Source organism: Dendropsophus ebraccatus, chromosome 8 (genome assembly GCF_027789765.1).
Source record: "Dendropsophus ebraccatus isolate aDenEbr1 chromosome 8, aDenEbr1.pat, whole genome shotgun sequence".
Lineage (NCBI taxonomy): Eukaryota > Metazoa > Chordata > Amphibia > Anura > Hylidae > Dendropsophus > Dendropsophus ebraccatus.
Window position 1 is genome coordinate 34,629,054 of NC_091461.1, and position 15,522 is coordinate 34,644,575.

General features: G+C 41.1%; 1 long non-coding RNA gene across 1 annotated transcript in view; it reads left to right on the forward strand.

Moving 5' to 3' along the window:
• The window catches only part of LOC138798512 (uncharacterized), a 42,777-nt gene extending 28,467 nt beyond the window's left edge, over positions 1 to 14,310 (forward strand). Inside the window, exon 3 of the long non-coding RNA XR_011364092.1 lies at positions 14,150 to 14,310. This is a non-coding gene — a long non-coding RNA (uncharacterized lncRNA). The remainder of the gene's footprint in view (positions 1 to 14,149) is intronic.
• The last annotated feature ends 1,212 nt before the right edge of the window (positions 14,311 to 15,522 follow it).

Genomic DNA, 15,522 nt, shown 5'->3' on the forward strand with positions numbered 1-15,522 from the left:
GCCTGTAACGACCCCAAATTACAGGTATCCATCCCAGATTACCTATAAGCACTTCAGTTTATCCGTTACCACCCCACGTTGCCCGTTACCACCCCACGTTGCCCGTAACCACCCCGCGTTGCCCGTAACCACCCCACGTTGCCCGTAACCACCCCACGTTGCCCGTAACCACCCCAGATTCTCTGTAACCACCCCAGGTTGCCCATAACCACCCCAGGTTGCCCATGACCACCCCAGGTTGCCCGTGACCACCCCAGGTTGCCCGTGACCACCCCAGGTTGCCCGTGACCACCCCACATTACCTGTAATCTCATTTTTTATTGTATTTTAGTAACTGCGCTATTCTTATAACTATTACTAGCTGCGGTTTTGCTCCAGCAAATTGGCGCTCCCTTCCTTCTGAGCCCTGCTGTGTGCCCATACAGTGGTTTATGCCCACATATGGGGTACCGTTGTACTCAGGAGAACCTGCGTTACAGATTTTAAGGGAACGTTTTCTCTCCTGTTCCTCGTGAAATTAAGAAATTTTTAACTAAACAAACATATTATTGGAAAAATTCGAGTTTTTCATTTTTACTGTCTTAGGCTGGATTCACACGCTGTAACTGTGCGGCTGTATTTTTTATGCGGCTGTAAATGTGCGGGTGAAACTCCGGCCGTGGGAAAAAATAGACATGCGGCTCAAAACATACGGTCATTTACTTGGAAATCTGGTTCAACTAAAAATAACAAATAAAATGTTAAGAAAGTGATGGAAACACCTCTGGATGCATCTGGGAAAGCAGGGAACACAGTTTACATGAATCGCTATTACCGGGGTTTGCGATCCTCTGCACTATAGCCGATGTCTCTCATGGTTAATCTATTGAATTAATAAAACACATTTTCTGTCTAATAAAGTCCCTTTTATTGTTCAATAATTAAATGTAAACGATTCCATCATTTTGCAATTAAATATACTGTTAAAATAAATATATATATAAATAAATGTATATTTATATATATATTTATTTTTGACAGTATATTTAATTGCACAATGATGGATTCGTTAGAATTAAATTATTGACCAACGAAACTGAATTTATTTAAACGAAAATGTGTTTTCTTAATTAAATATTAATTAGTACAGGAAACTCCATAAGCCGGTAATTCATATGCCGGCAATAGAGCATTCTGTACTAATCATCACTTAACTTTAATGAAAACATCAAATGTTTCTTCTAATTATGTTATGACAATAGCATTATTAGAAGAAACATTTAGAATTATATGTGCGCTCAGCTGATTGGCTGATCGGCTGAGCGCACATATAATGAGCCGGTCCGCAGTACAGTGACTTCATTGTGCTGCGGACCAGCGAAGAGGACACATCGGGGTGAGTATAGAGCTCTCCCCACCCCCTCCCCAGCACTGCACCCCTCCCAGCAAGGAAGGGGGGTCACTTAACCCCTTCCTTGCTGGGATGGGTGCAGTCTGACATCAGTCTGGCCCCCCGGGGGTTAAGGGGGATGCAATACATCCTCCCTGAACCCCTTGGGGGCCAGACTGTAAGCAGCGATCTGTAAAGATGCTGCATACTGTAAGGTGCACAACACCGCTCACAATGATGGGTGTTGTGCTCTTGTTTGTGTGTTTTTGTGTGTTTCTCCCTTTTTGTTTTTCAGATATCGGTATCCTGGGGATTACGTCGGATTCCATGGACTACGTCGATGACCAGCGTTTTTTTAATGTTTTTTTTAATAAAATGGTCAATGAGGGGTGTGGGGGTGTTTTTATTTGAATAAAAAAATTTGTAAACTTGTGTCTTGTCTTTATTTCTTTACTTTATAGACTTAGTAGTGGAAGCCGTCTAATAGACGGAATCCATTACTAAGTCGGGGCCTAGTGTTAGCCGGTATAAAATGGCTAACACTAACCCCCTATTATTACCCCAGTACCCAATGCCACCAGGGGTACTGGGAAGAGCCGGGTGCCAGTGGTCCTGGAGCGTCAAAATTGGCGCTCCTGGACCGGGCGGCAGCAGGCTGGTAAGATTTAGGCTGGGGAGGGCCTAAACCAATGGCTCTTCCCACCCTGGTGTTACCAGGCTGCTGTCGTTTGGTTTTTAACCCGGCTGGTTATAAAAATAGGGGGGACCCTATGCGTTTTTTTTTTTTTAATAAATAAATAATTAAAAAAAAACGCATAGGGTCCCCCCTATTTTTATAACCAGCCGGGTTAAAAACCAAACGACAGCAGCCTGGTAACACCAGGGTGGGAAGAGCCATTGGTTTAGGCCCTCCCCAGCCTAAATCTTACCAGCCTGCTGCCGCCCGGTCCAGGAGCGCCAATTTTGACGCTCCAGGACCACTGGCACCCGGCTCTTCCCAGTACCCCTGGTGGCATTGGGTACTGGGGTAATAATAGGGGGTTAGTGTTAGCCATTTTATACCGGCTAACACTAGGCCCCGACTTAGTAATGGATTCCGTCTATTAGACGGCTTCCACTACTAAGTCTATAAAGTAAAGAAATAAAGACAAGACACAAGTTTACAAATTTTTTTATTCAAATAAAAACACCCCCACACCCCTCATTGACCATTTTATTAAAAAAAACATTAAAAAAACGCTGGTCATCGACGTAGTCCATGGAATCCGACGTAATCCCCAGGATACCGATATCTGAAAAACAAAAAGGGAGAAACACAAAAAACACACAGACAGGAGCACAACACCCATCATTGTGAGCGGTGTTGTGCACCTTACAGTATGCAGCATCTTTACAGATCGCTGCTTACAGTCTGACCCCCAAGGGGTTAAGGGAGGATGTATTGCATCCCCCTTAACCCCCTGGGGGCCAGACTGATGTTAGACTGCACCCATCCCAGCAAGGAAGGGGTTAAGTGACCCCCCTTCCTTGCTGGGAGGGGTGCAGTGCAGGGGAGGGGGTGGGGAGAGCTCTATACTCACCCCGATGCGTCCTCTTCGCTGGTCCGCAGCACAATGAAGTCACTGTGCTGCGGACCGGCTTATTATATGTGCGCTCAGCCGAACAGCCAATCAGCTGAGCGCACATATAATTCTAAATGTTTCTTCTAATAATGCTATTGTCATAACATAATTAGAAGAAACATTTGATGTTTTCATTAAAGTAAAGTGATGATTAGTACAGAATGCTCTATTGCCGGCATATGAATTAACGGCTTATAGAGCTTCCTGTACTAATTAATATTTAATTAAAAAAACACATTTTCGTTGAAATAAATACAGTTTCGTTGGTCAATAATTTATTTCTAACGAATCCATCATTGTGCAATTCAATATACTGTCAAAAAATAAATATATAGATAAATATACATTTATTTATATATCTATTTTTTTTAACAGTATATTTAATTGCAAAATGATGGATTCGTTAGAAATAAATTATTGATCAACGAAAGTGTCTTGATTACAAAGAAAATGTGTTTGATTAATTTAATATATTAACTATTAGAGGCATCGGCATTCGGCATCATTGCCGGCTATTTTTGAAGTACTCCGTACGGACCGCCTGTCAATCCACGGCCGCATATTCAGCCGCAAACAATGGTCTTGTTCATTTTTTACGGGTCCGTTTACGATAGGGCCGTAGATTCATACATAGTGTGCACTGTGCAGCCGCATATCCTATACTTCCAAGCATACACACGAACCACCAAAAATACCGCCGCACAGTTACAGCCGCAAATACAGCCGCACTCTTACAACGTGTGAATCGAGCCTTATTTTGAATACTTTCCTCTAATACCTGTGGGGTCAAACCGCTCACTGCACCCCAAGATGAATTCTTTCAGGGGTGTACTTTCCTAAATGGGGTGACTTTTGCTGGGGTTCTATTCTTCTGACACTACAGGGGCTCTGCAAACGCACCTGGCACTCAGAAACTTCTTCATAAAAATCTGCACTGAAAATGCTAATTTTACAGTGGTTTATGCACACATATGGGGTATCGTTCTACTCAGGAGAACCTGCGTTACAGATTTGGGCATGCAGCTTCTCCCCTGTTCCTAGTGAAATTGAGAAATTTCTAACTAAACGAACATATTATTGGAAAAATTCTAGTTTTTAAATTTTACTGTCTTATTTTGAATACTTTCCTCTAATACCTTTGGGGTCAAAATGGTCACCACACCCCAAGATGAATTCTTTGAGGGGTGTACTTTCCAAAATGGGTGGACTTTTGGGGGGGTTCTCTTCTGCTGACACTACAGGGGCGCTGCAAACACACCTGGCGCTCAGAAACTTCTTCAGCAAAATCTGAACTGAAAATGCTAATTTGCGCTCCCTTCTTTCTGAGCCCTCCTGTGTGGCGATACAGTGGTTTATGCCCACATATGGGGTACCGTTGTATTCAGGAGAACCTTCTTTACAAATTTGGGGGTACTTTTTTTCTCTTGTTCCTCGTGAAATTGAGAAATTTCAAACTAAACAAACATATTATAGGAAAAATTCAAGTTTTTCATTTTTACTGTCTAATTTTAAATACTTTCCTCTAATACCTGTGGGGTCAAAATGGTCACCACACACCAAGACGAATTCTTTGAGGTGTGCACTTTCCAAAATGGGGTGACTTTTGCTGGGGTTCTATTCTTCTGACACTACAGGGGCTCTGCAAACGCACCTGGCACTCAGAAACTTCTTCATAAAAATCTGCACTGAAAATGCTAATTGGCGCTCCTTCCCCTCTGAGCCCGGCTGGGTGCCCATACAGTGGTTTATGCACACATATGGGGTATCGTTCTACTCAGGAGAACCTGCGTTACAGATTTGGGCATGCAGCTTCTCCCCTGTTCCTAGTGAAATTGAGAAATTTCTAACTAAACGAACATATTATTGGAAAAATTCTAGTTTTTAAATTTTACTGTCTTATTTTGAATACTTTCCTCTAATACCTTTGGGGTCAAAATGGTCACCACACCCCAAGATGAATTCTTTGAGGGGTGTACTTTCCAAAATGGGTGGACTTTTGGGGGGGTTCTCTTCTGCTGACACTACAGGGGCGCTGCAAACACACCTGGCGCTCAGAAACTTCTTCAGCAAAATCTGAACTGAAAATGCTAATTTGCGCTCCCTTCTTTCTGAGCCCTCCTGTGTGGCGATACAGTGGTTTATGCCCACATATGGGGTACCGTTGTATTCAGGAGAACCTTCTTTACAAATTTGGGGGTACTTTTTTTCTCTTGTTCCTCGTGAAATTGAGAAATTTCAAACTAAACAAACATATTATAGGAAAAATTCAAGTTTTTCATTTTTACTGTCTAATTTTAAATACTTTCCTCTAATACCTGTGGGGTCAAAATGGTCACCACACACCAAGACGAATTCTTTGAGGTGTGCACTTTCCAAAATGGGGTGACTTTTGGGGGGTTTCTCTTCTGCGGACACTACAGGGGCGCTGCAAATGCACCTGGCGCTCAGAAACTTCTTCAGCAAAATCTGCATTGAAAAAGCTAATTGGCGCTCCTTTACTTCTGAGCCCTGCTGTGTGCCCATACAGTGGTTTACGCCCACATATGGGGTACCGTTGTATTCAGGAGAACCTTCTTTACAAATTTTGGGGTACTTTTTTTCTCTTGTTCCTCGTGAAATTGAAAAAATTCAAACTAAACAAACATATTATTGGAAAAATTCGTGTTTTTCATTTTTACTGTGTAATTTTGAATACTTTCCTCTAATGCATGTGGGGTCAAAATGCTCATCCTACCCAAAGATGATTTCTTTGAGGGGTGTACTTTCAAAAATGGGGTGACTTTTGGGGGGATTCTATTCTGCGGACACTACAGGGGCTCTGCAAATGCACCTGGCGCTCAGAAACTTCTTCAGCAAAATCTGCATTAAAAAAGCTAATTGGCGCTCCTTTACTTCTGAGCCCGGCTGTGTGCCCATACAGTGGTTTACGCCCACATATGGGGTACCGTTGTACTCAAGAGAACCTGCGTTACAAATTTTGGCATGCTTTTTTTCTCATGTTCCTTTTGAAAATGAGAAACTTTAATCTAAACGTATATATTATTTGAAAATTTAAATTTTCGATTTTTTTTACTGCCTAATTGTGAATACTTTCCTCCAGCCCCTGTAGGGTTAAAATGCTCATTATACCCCTAGATTAATTCTTTAAGGTGTCTAGTTTCCAAAATGGGGTCACTTATGGGGGTTTCCAGTATACAAGCCTTCTAAATCCATTTAAAAAAAGAACTGGTCCCTAAAAAAAATCAGTTTTGGAAATTTTCACAAAATGTGATAATTTGCTCATAAATTTCTAAGCCCCGTAACACCCTAAAAAAGTAAAATATGTTTCCCAAATTATGCAAGAATAAAGAGGACATATTGGTAATGTGATTTAGTAACTAATTTATGTGCTATGACTTCCTTTTTTAGAAGCAGAGAATTTCAGAAGTTCATAAAATGCTAAATTTTCAAATTTTTCTTGATATTTTGATGTTTTTCACAAAAAATACACAAAGTAGTGACCAAATTTTGCTACTAATATAAAGTGTCATATGTGACGAAAAAACAATCTCAGAATCGCTAGCATACGTTAAAGCATCACTGAGCTATAAGAGCATAAAGTGAGACAGGTCAGATTTTGAAAAATGAGCCTGGTCATTAAGGCCAAAACAGGCTTTAGAGGCAAGGGGTTAAAACATACCTGACACTCATAGTTTTATCAGTTGAACAAAAGTTTTAAAAATTACAAGTACACTTTAAGGCCCTAAAGGTCCTGGCACTGAAAAAAAAAATCATATGCTGCTGGGGCACTGCAAAAATAGAAATATAACCCTGCACACTACTACCCCTGTTTTCTGCAGCTCCGGTCCATCCAATCTTCTTGGATGCAGCAGTGTCCCATCTCATCCAGGCAAGTCCTGCTCCAAGCACTTATTAAATGGAGATGCAGGGCCCTGAGAGGACGTAAATATACATCCCAACAACATATCATTTTTTTAAGTGTTGCTGTTGTTATAACTTTCAAAATCTAAATCACCAGTAGATGTGATATAAAGCAAGTTTAAAATTTAGTCATTTTTTTTTGTTGTTGTTGTTATCATGCTGTAAAATAAAGCTGAACTTACCAGAAATCCAGGTCAAGTCTCCTGAAGGCAGATTTTCTGACTTGTGCTGGTTCAAGAAAAGATACTAAACACAGCAATATCGGCCAGTACAGAGTGTCACTGCTCAATGTGTCCTCAAATGCGATTGCAGAGGGGATCCCTTCTACTTACCGGCCTGGGACTCAGCGTTGTAATGACGCTGATCCCGGCTCTGTATTCTATTGATCTAGTCTGCAGCAGACCAGACCAATAGAGCTCCGATCTCATTGATCAGTGCTGTATAATGCATACTACACTGGTCTCTATGAGAGATCAGTGTAGTTTTATTAGAGGTGTAAGCTATATTAAGGTGTAAGTTAAAAAAAAAAAAAAAAAAACTCTCCTAATAAAAGTTTGAATTACCCCCCTTTTACCATTTTATAAATAAAAATAAATAAACATGTGGTAAAAACTTGAATCTTTATTCGTGAAAAGTTCCAGACATAGCAGACATAGACAAAGTGGGAGCGTTCCACTAGAGGGAACGGGCCGTTTCGTGCTCGCTTTAGGTCCCTAGGCTTGAGAAAGCGCACATCCGCGAAAAGGCCCATTGCCTCTAGTGGAACGCTCCCGCTTTGTCTATGTCTGCTATGTTGGGAACTTTTCACTAAAAAAGATTCAAGTTTTTACTGCATGGTGAGTGCCGCTGTATACTTCTATTTATGCACTGGACTGTTCACACTGTTCTGCTGTTCACACAGCAGAGCAGCGAGGGGTAATCAGTATATAACTCCTAGCAGGTTGTGCATGAATTGTTGCAGTAAAGCCAGCTTGGTCTCCCAGTTTGGTAGTGCCGAATCCATCTCTTCTTTTACTTTGTAAATAAATAAACATATTTGGTATCGCCGCATACGTAATCGCCCAATCTATTAAATTATTCCATTCCTGTGCAAAATTGCTCATTTTTGGTCACATCAAATCCAAAAAAATTGTAATAAAAAGTGATCAAAAAGTCATATATGCAAGGAAGGTACCAATAGAAAGTACAGTACAGATCATGGAGCAAAAAAATTACACCTCACACAGCCCTATAGACCAAAGGAGCATTATAAGCATGGTCATAGAGCAATTTCTTTTTTTAATTTTATTTTTTTTTAAAGCCATCAAATAACATAAAAATTATGCAAGTTGCATATCGTTGTACTTGTACCAACTTGAGGAACATAGATAACATAGATAACATATTATATTTTATGCAAAAATTAAGTCTGTCACTGCAAAGTACAATAAGTGGCGCCACAAATAAGGGCTCATGTGGGTCTGTAGGGGAAAAAATATAAGTGCTATGGCCTTTAAAACTCGAGGAGGAAAAGACAAAAATGCTTAATGAAAATTGGCTTCGTCTTTAATAGGTTAAGCACCAGAGTACTCCTTTACAGGCCATACTATTTTAGACTGTTCTTCTGGATGCAGAGAATTACTTATACATTTTTAGGAAGTTTGTAAGTATACCTCAGAATCACCTCATTGGATTTGTGTCTAGATTTGAGAGGAGGCAGACAAGAGGCCATCGGGTGACAATCTAAAGACTTCTTGCCTTAGCTTTTTCTTGGTAGAACATAAATCATCTAGCCACAATGGTATTGTGTTTGCATTGTATTTGATGTGCTCCAGTAGTTGTCTACATCTGCAGTATACTTTGAAGACAAGTGCACTGGGAATCAGGCTTTGAAGCACCAGGTAGTCTCTCATTTTTAGCGGTGTTCTTTGGATGCACTCGCATAGTTTGGCATGACATGTGCGCTCTCTGGAGCTGTCAGATATAAATGTTTCATCTAATGGACAAATAGTTATCCAGGCTTCTCCTACATATTTATAACCTCCTGATTAAAAGATAATTTAGAGTATTTGATCAGATTAATGTATAGTTCCACTATTGCAGCTGCTCTGAATAAATAAGAGAACATGTAAGGAGGGTAAAAAAAACTGGGCAACTATTGCAAGTAATATGTCCCTTCTCCTCGACGTTTATTTCATTGTGTGTTCACTGTTGAATTGCTGTCAGTTATATGTTGTACTTTTGACAAACTGTGATTACTCTGCAAACCGTATATTAAACTTTGTATTGCAGTTATGTGTTGACTGTGGTTGCTGTTTGGTCAAGCATCATGGCTCTTAAAAATTTCTGATTTGTGGGCCATGGTGCCATTAAGGCATATTAGGGGTTAAAATGGGGACCCTCCTCAGGTAAAAGCCCATTTGTGCATGAGAGGACTAAAGTTGAGTCCCCACTTTCATGTACGTTCTTGTGAAAATGTGTGTAAAGGCAGTTTTACACGGCACAAGATGGAGGAGGAAGCGAGCGCCTGTCAAGTCAGTGCTCACTTTCTAACTGTTCCCCTCTCACTACCTGTGCTATAACACACACAGGCAGTGAGACCAAGAATACGAGACAAACTTGAGTCAACAGAGTAAAGGCTAAACAGAGAAAAAAAAAAGAGAGAACAAAAATACAGACTAAGTCAGGAGAAAAAAACACAGGGTCAGGGACACAAGTCAAAGTTATAAAACCAATAAATCAGGATAGCAAATCACAGGGTAGGAAGAGAGAATAGTGACATTAAGCATGAGTTATAGCAGGCATCAGGCATAGTGAGTGACTGACTTTGTAATCAATTGGGCAAGGACAGAATCCACCATGTTCATACTAGGATTGATGGAGGTGAGCGGCACGGCGTCTGCTCCCAGTAATAGGCTATGTTCACACTACGTCAACTTACGGTCGTGAAAAATTTTTCACGGCCGTGGATTTGCGTTCGCACATACGGTCGTATGTCCGATCGCACTTCCGACCGTAAGTGCTAGCCGTGAACATACGGCCGTTGTTTAATGTGACTTCCTAGCATGATTTTAAGTGGGCTGACACAGGTCGTTTACTTTACATATATATCGCCCAGCCCGAGAAACCACTCAGAATATATTTTATATCAAAATCAAGTTTACTTTGGCAGATGTCAGATGTACGTTCGCGTCCGCATTGAAACTCACGGCTGTAGGTGCAGCATTTCCGGCCGCAAATAATGGTCTTGTTTATTTTTCACGGGGCCGTATAAAATCCGACCGTAAGTTCGTACGTAGTTTGCACTTCCCGGCCGTAGTTCCATTGCATTACATTCATATCAGTGAACCTCAAACTTACATTCGTATTTTTGCGGCCGTAAATACGACCGTAAGTTTACGTAGTGTGAACATAGCCATAGGCTGTGTGAGCTTGGGCTACAGGAGTAAGCAGTGGAAGTGGGCAATAGACAGCTACTAAAGCAAAGCCAAAATGTGCAGTGAGAGCCCAGGTCACAATGGGCTAAAGTTTGTACATGTAGAAGACTTTGGTTATAAGTATAAGTTTAAAGCTTTTGGACCAAAGTCAAATACTTAAACTTCCCTCCATGTGATAGCCTTTGCTATTCCTTACATTTGTAAGTCACTTTATTTACCAAAACATTTCTTACCCAAGACAAAAAGAGCTCTAAAGTCTTGGCCACTGTTGCTTCCCTTTATATGCTGTTAGATTTCATGCATCTCTGCTAACAAACAGACCAGAACAGAACAATGGAAGTTGGGCGGGCTTTTTTTTTTATTTTTCATAAAGCGCAGACAGATTTCGCAGCACTTCACCTATCTGTATGTTTTGGGTGTGGTAGGAAACCGGAGTACCCAGAGGAAACCCAGGCAAACACAGAGAGAACATATAAACTCTTTGCCGATATTGCCCTTGGTGGGATTTGAACCTGAGTTATGTACCTGCAATCTATAAGTCTGCCTTTATCTTCCAGAGCAGGGATTAGGAACCTTTGGCTCTCCAGCTATTGCAAAACTACAATTTCCATTATGTCTGGACAGCCAAAACGTTAGCTGAGACTTTGATGCGTGCCTGATGCCTGCCTGTTGAAGCAATTGTCTACACTGATCTAATGGAGAGCCAAGAACTAAAACTTTTTCTTGTTGGACACCAAGAAATAAAACCAAAGGTTTGGGGGTTGCTACCGAATGTGTGGACAAGCATGCACAAGGATCTATACATTTCTAAACCAATATTTTATGTTCACATAATGTTTCATTAAAGGAAAACTGTGGGCAAAACTTAATTTCCGGTATTAGACCCTAATGCAAAGTTATAGTCTAATATGAAGTCATTACCAAATTGTATGCAGTAACAGCTTTTTCAGACCCCGCTCTCCCTGACGGAAATTGTGTAATTGACCAGAAATGTAATCAGTTCTGTGGCATATTCTTCAGCACCATCCTGGGACATAACAATGAGCCTCATCACTCGTTTTGGGACGGCACCTCCTTCATCTCTAGGATGGCACCTCCTTCATCTCTAGGATGGCACCTCCTTCATCTCTAGGATGGCACCTCCTTCATCTCTAGGATGGCACCTCCTTCATCTCTAGGATGGCACCTCCTTCATCTCTAGGATGGCACCTCCTTCATCTCTAGGATGGCACCTCCTTCATCTCTAGGATGGCACCTCCTTCATCTCTAGGATGGCACCTTCTTCATCTCATTGTCACTCCTGTGGGCATCTTCATCAATCCTGGATGGCGCTGCCTTCCTCAACAAGCCGCTGTGGTGGGTGGAATGGAGGTGGTACAGGAGCTAGGGCGCCTAGATGGAGCTGGGCTAGGTGAAGAGAAGGGTGCTAGGAGTTGTAGAAAAACAGGTTTGAAAGAGGAAATAAAGGGGAGAGGAAAGAGGAAATAAAGGAGAGCGGAAAGAGTAGGTAAGGGTGACTGCATTGATGGATTTTAGTTGGATTGGGGACCAGGAGAGAGGTGACTTGGGTTGGAAACTGACACCAATCATAAAGTAGACACGATTCCTTACTGAAAAACTATTTTTGCGGGGACAAAGTTCCCCCTTTTTTTTTTAACTTATTTATTTCTTTATAATATAACAATTGTCCACCAACAAGACTTAAAAACAATACAATACAATACAATACAAAGAAGGAGGTAGTAAATTCTTAACATTCAGATGAATCATGAACTCTTAATCAGAGGAAACACTTCCTATGTATCTTTCACATACTACAGATTCATCATAAACAATTAAATATACAATAAGCCAAAGACCTACCTACCACCCTCCCCTAACACATAGACCCCAACCCCCCACCCCCCCTTACCCACCCTTGAAGAGAGAGAGAGAGAGAGAGAGAGAGAGAGAGAGAGAGAAGAAATAATAATAGTAATAAAAAGACAGCACCCAGAGCTTTACCATATAGACAAACCATTGATTTCCGAATTTGAGGCTTAGACTCCATCAGGCCACCTACCCCATCTCTTTTGAAAATTCTGCACTCCCTCCTTTTTCCGAGGAACCAAGCTGCCTCATGACTCTTAATGGTCTTCACCTGGTTTAACCATTCACACTTAGTTGGAACGTTCGGAGAAAACCACTTATTAAGGATTTTAAGTCTAGCACAAAAAAGGAGCTTTATAACCAACCTATTATGTTTTACTATCCCCGGTGTATCGCCCAGTATGGCTATCAGCGAGTGCCTAGGCACCGAGCAGTGTAATTTGTCGTCTATCTCATCAAACACCCTATTCCAAAATAACTGAACCTTATTACACAACCAAAATAAATGAAAAAGATCAGCACCCTCCGCCCCACATTTAGGGCAGAACGAGTTATTTCTTATGCCCATCTTATGCAAGTGCAGAGGGGAATAATAACAAATGTAAAAAATAAGAAACTGAATTAGCTTGTGTCCTTCATTAAAGGGAACCTGTCACCCCCCGTGCCGGGGTGACAGGCTCCCGACCCCCGTTAGAGCCCCCTATACTTACCTAATCCCGCCTGGTCCCGCTTCTGGAGGTGGTCGGGTGATGAAGATCTCAGCCGCTGCAGTCCAGCGCTCTGTCATTCTCTATGAGCGTTGGACTCATTTCTCAGCGCGCGCGCCGGGCTGCAGCGGCTGAGATCTTCAGCACCCGACCACCTCCAGAAGCGGGACCAGGCGGGATTAGGTAAGTATAGGGGGCTCTAACGGGGGGTCGGGAGCCTGTCACCCCGGCACGGGGGGTGACAGGTTCCCTTTAAATTTACCATATTTCAAATCCCCAGATTCCAGTAATTCGTACCAGTGAACGTGCCTAGATATGCTCCTTAAGTGTTTGTAAAGTTCCCCTTTAAGAAATGACAAAAAGTAAGCATTATCATGTGCCTTATACCATACGCAGTTTTGACCTTGGCAGGGTAGCATTTACTTTGGTAACCAACCAGCATAGCTGGTAATTACTTCATTAGCAGATGATATTTCAAACCATTTACACTTAAAAGGACCAATGCAAAAAAATGCATTAATACCCAATTTTATTACATATAATTTCATGCTAAGACATGAGTAAAAGCAAACGAAAAAAAAAAAAAAAGATTTGTTTTCTTAAAAGGGAATATTTTTTCAAATTAAAAAAAAAAAAAAAAACTAGGTCACCGAATGTCTGAAACGGCTAAACCATAATGGAGCGTTTTTTTATGTATATTTTTTTTTATTACATTTGTTACGGAGATAGCATGTAATTAAAACCTTTTAAGGACTATCAGATATTTTGACCCAGGAAAATTCTATTTAACCTTGTCCTAATATACTAATTCATGACTTCTTTTCCCCCCTTGCTCCAAAGTAAGTCTGATTACAGATACATCATGTAACGTCTGTGAATTTTCTCATCAGCACATTTAATAAATAGCGTTTGATGTGTCACTTTGATGGTATATTCGAATCAGAAAGCTTTCATATTTGTAAATGCGCCAGACAGTGAAATGCTACTGACTTTTGTGCTTCTATGAACTCGCCTTATCTACTTGACACACACAGCAATACATGATCCTATCTGTTGTTTAAACAGTCCGCTTCTCTAGCAAAACAGTCCGGCATAATCCAGTTACGGCACAATTAATAAGCATCGGGAAGCAAGATAGACCTTACTATTACATTAACATTTCACAGATTCTGCAATGTCATTTGACTTTGAAGTATAAATTAATTTACATTTTTTTTTATTCTTCTGCCTTTTTGCTGATTTCAGAGTTGGACATCCAGAGAAGATTGGAAGAACATCAATTGATCCCGGATTTCTGTTGCCCAGTGCTTGAATGAACGGTACAGGGTATACAAACTGCAGTAATTACCAATGTTAACTTTTGTAGAATGGTCCAATAACCTTAAGAAAATATAAATAAAGTTACAGGAGCTTAAATTTAATTGATATCGGTCTTGTAAAGGTTGGGTTCCTGTTTAGTTTTTGACAAAATGTCCCTGTCAATAAAATTCACGTTGACTTTTGTCTATATATAAGTGGTTATTGCTTGAGGTCCATAACTAAAACCCTTTATTTACCTTATCCACCACCAAACCACCAACAGAGTACAAGAAGATCACCCGGCGGACCAAGTATCTGACTTAAAAACGAGTCGCGAAGATCCTGAAGGGATTGTTCTATGTACAAATGACTTTAGAGGAGACAATCACTGACCCTTTTTTCTCATGGGATCCATATCCTCAAGAGGGAAAAAAATGTGCAGTTACAGAGAGAAAGAATGTAGTATGAAGTCAAACATGTGCCCCTTAGTTATCCTAGGACCCTTTAGGGCTTCAGGATTGGCCTAGAGACTAAGTGATTGCCACACTACTAATTACCCAGGGGATCTGCAGACTGCAATAGGCATTACAGCTCTGCTCCAGGTGTAGAAACTGTTTTTGGAAATCAACTTAGCCAACCAGTAGTAATATACGCCTCAATAAAGAGAATCCGGGACTAGACCCTGGGCTACTGCAAAGTACCTATATATTTGACCTTGCCCCACAAGAGTGACCCTCTTGCTCCATTCATTTATTTGGCTACCATGATTTTTGAAAACTGTGCCCCGTAACATGAACCACTTCACCAATGGCACCTCATATACACACACACCATACAGCCAGACATTTAACAGGTGCCAAAGGGGATTTACCCCCCAAAGTATCTGTAGTTCAGCCCCTTTCCACTGTGTTATCCTATGGAGCATGGCAGAATCCTGTAGAGCTCTTGTTCTTGTACAACAGAAACTATAGTGACTCTGACCTAGAGATGAGTAAACCCAAGCTCAGTTTGTCCCGACCTGAACACTCTGTATTTGATTGCCGGTGGCTGAAGACGTTGGATGCAGTCCTAAGGCTGCCTGGAAAACATGGATACAGCCATAGGCCATAGGCTATATCCATGCTTTCTAGGACTCCCTAGGGCTGCAACCAATTTCTTTACCCACTGGTAATCAAATACAGAGTGTTCAACCACAAGTGTGTTCCGTGCAGCATATGGTCCCTATGGTAAGACACATACATAACCTGACCTCTCAGTTAACGTATTTCACCTCTCTAAATAGTCCAAATAGTCCGTAAACTGCAATTTTTATGGTATTA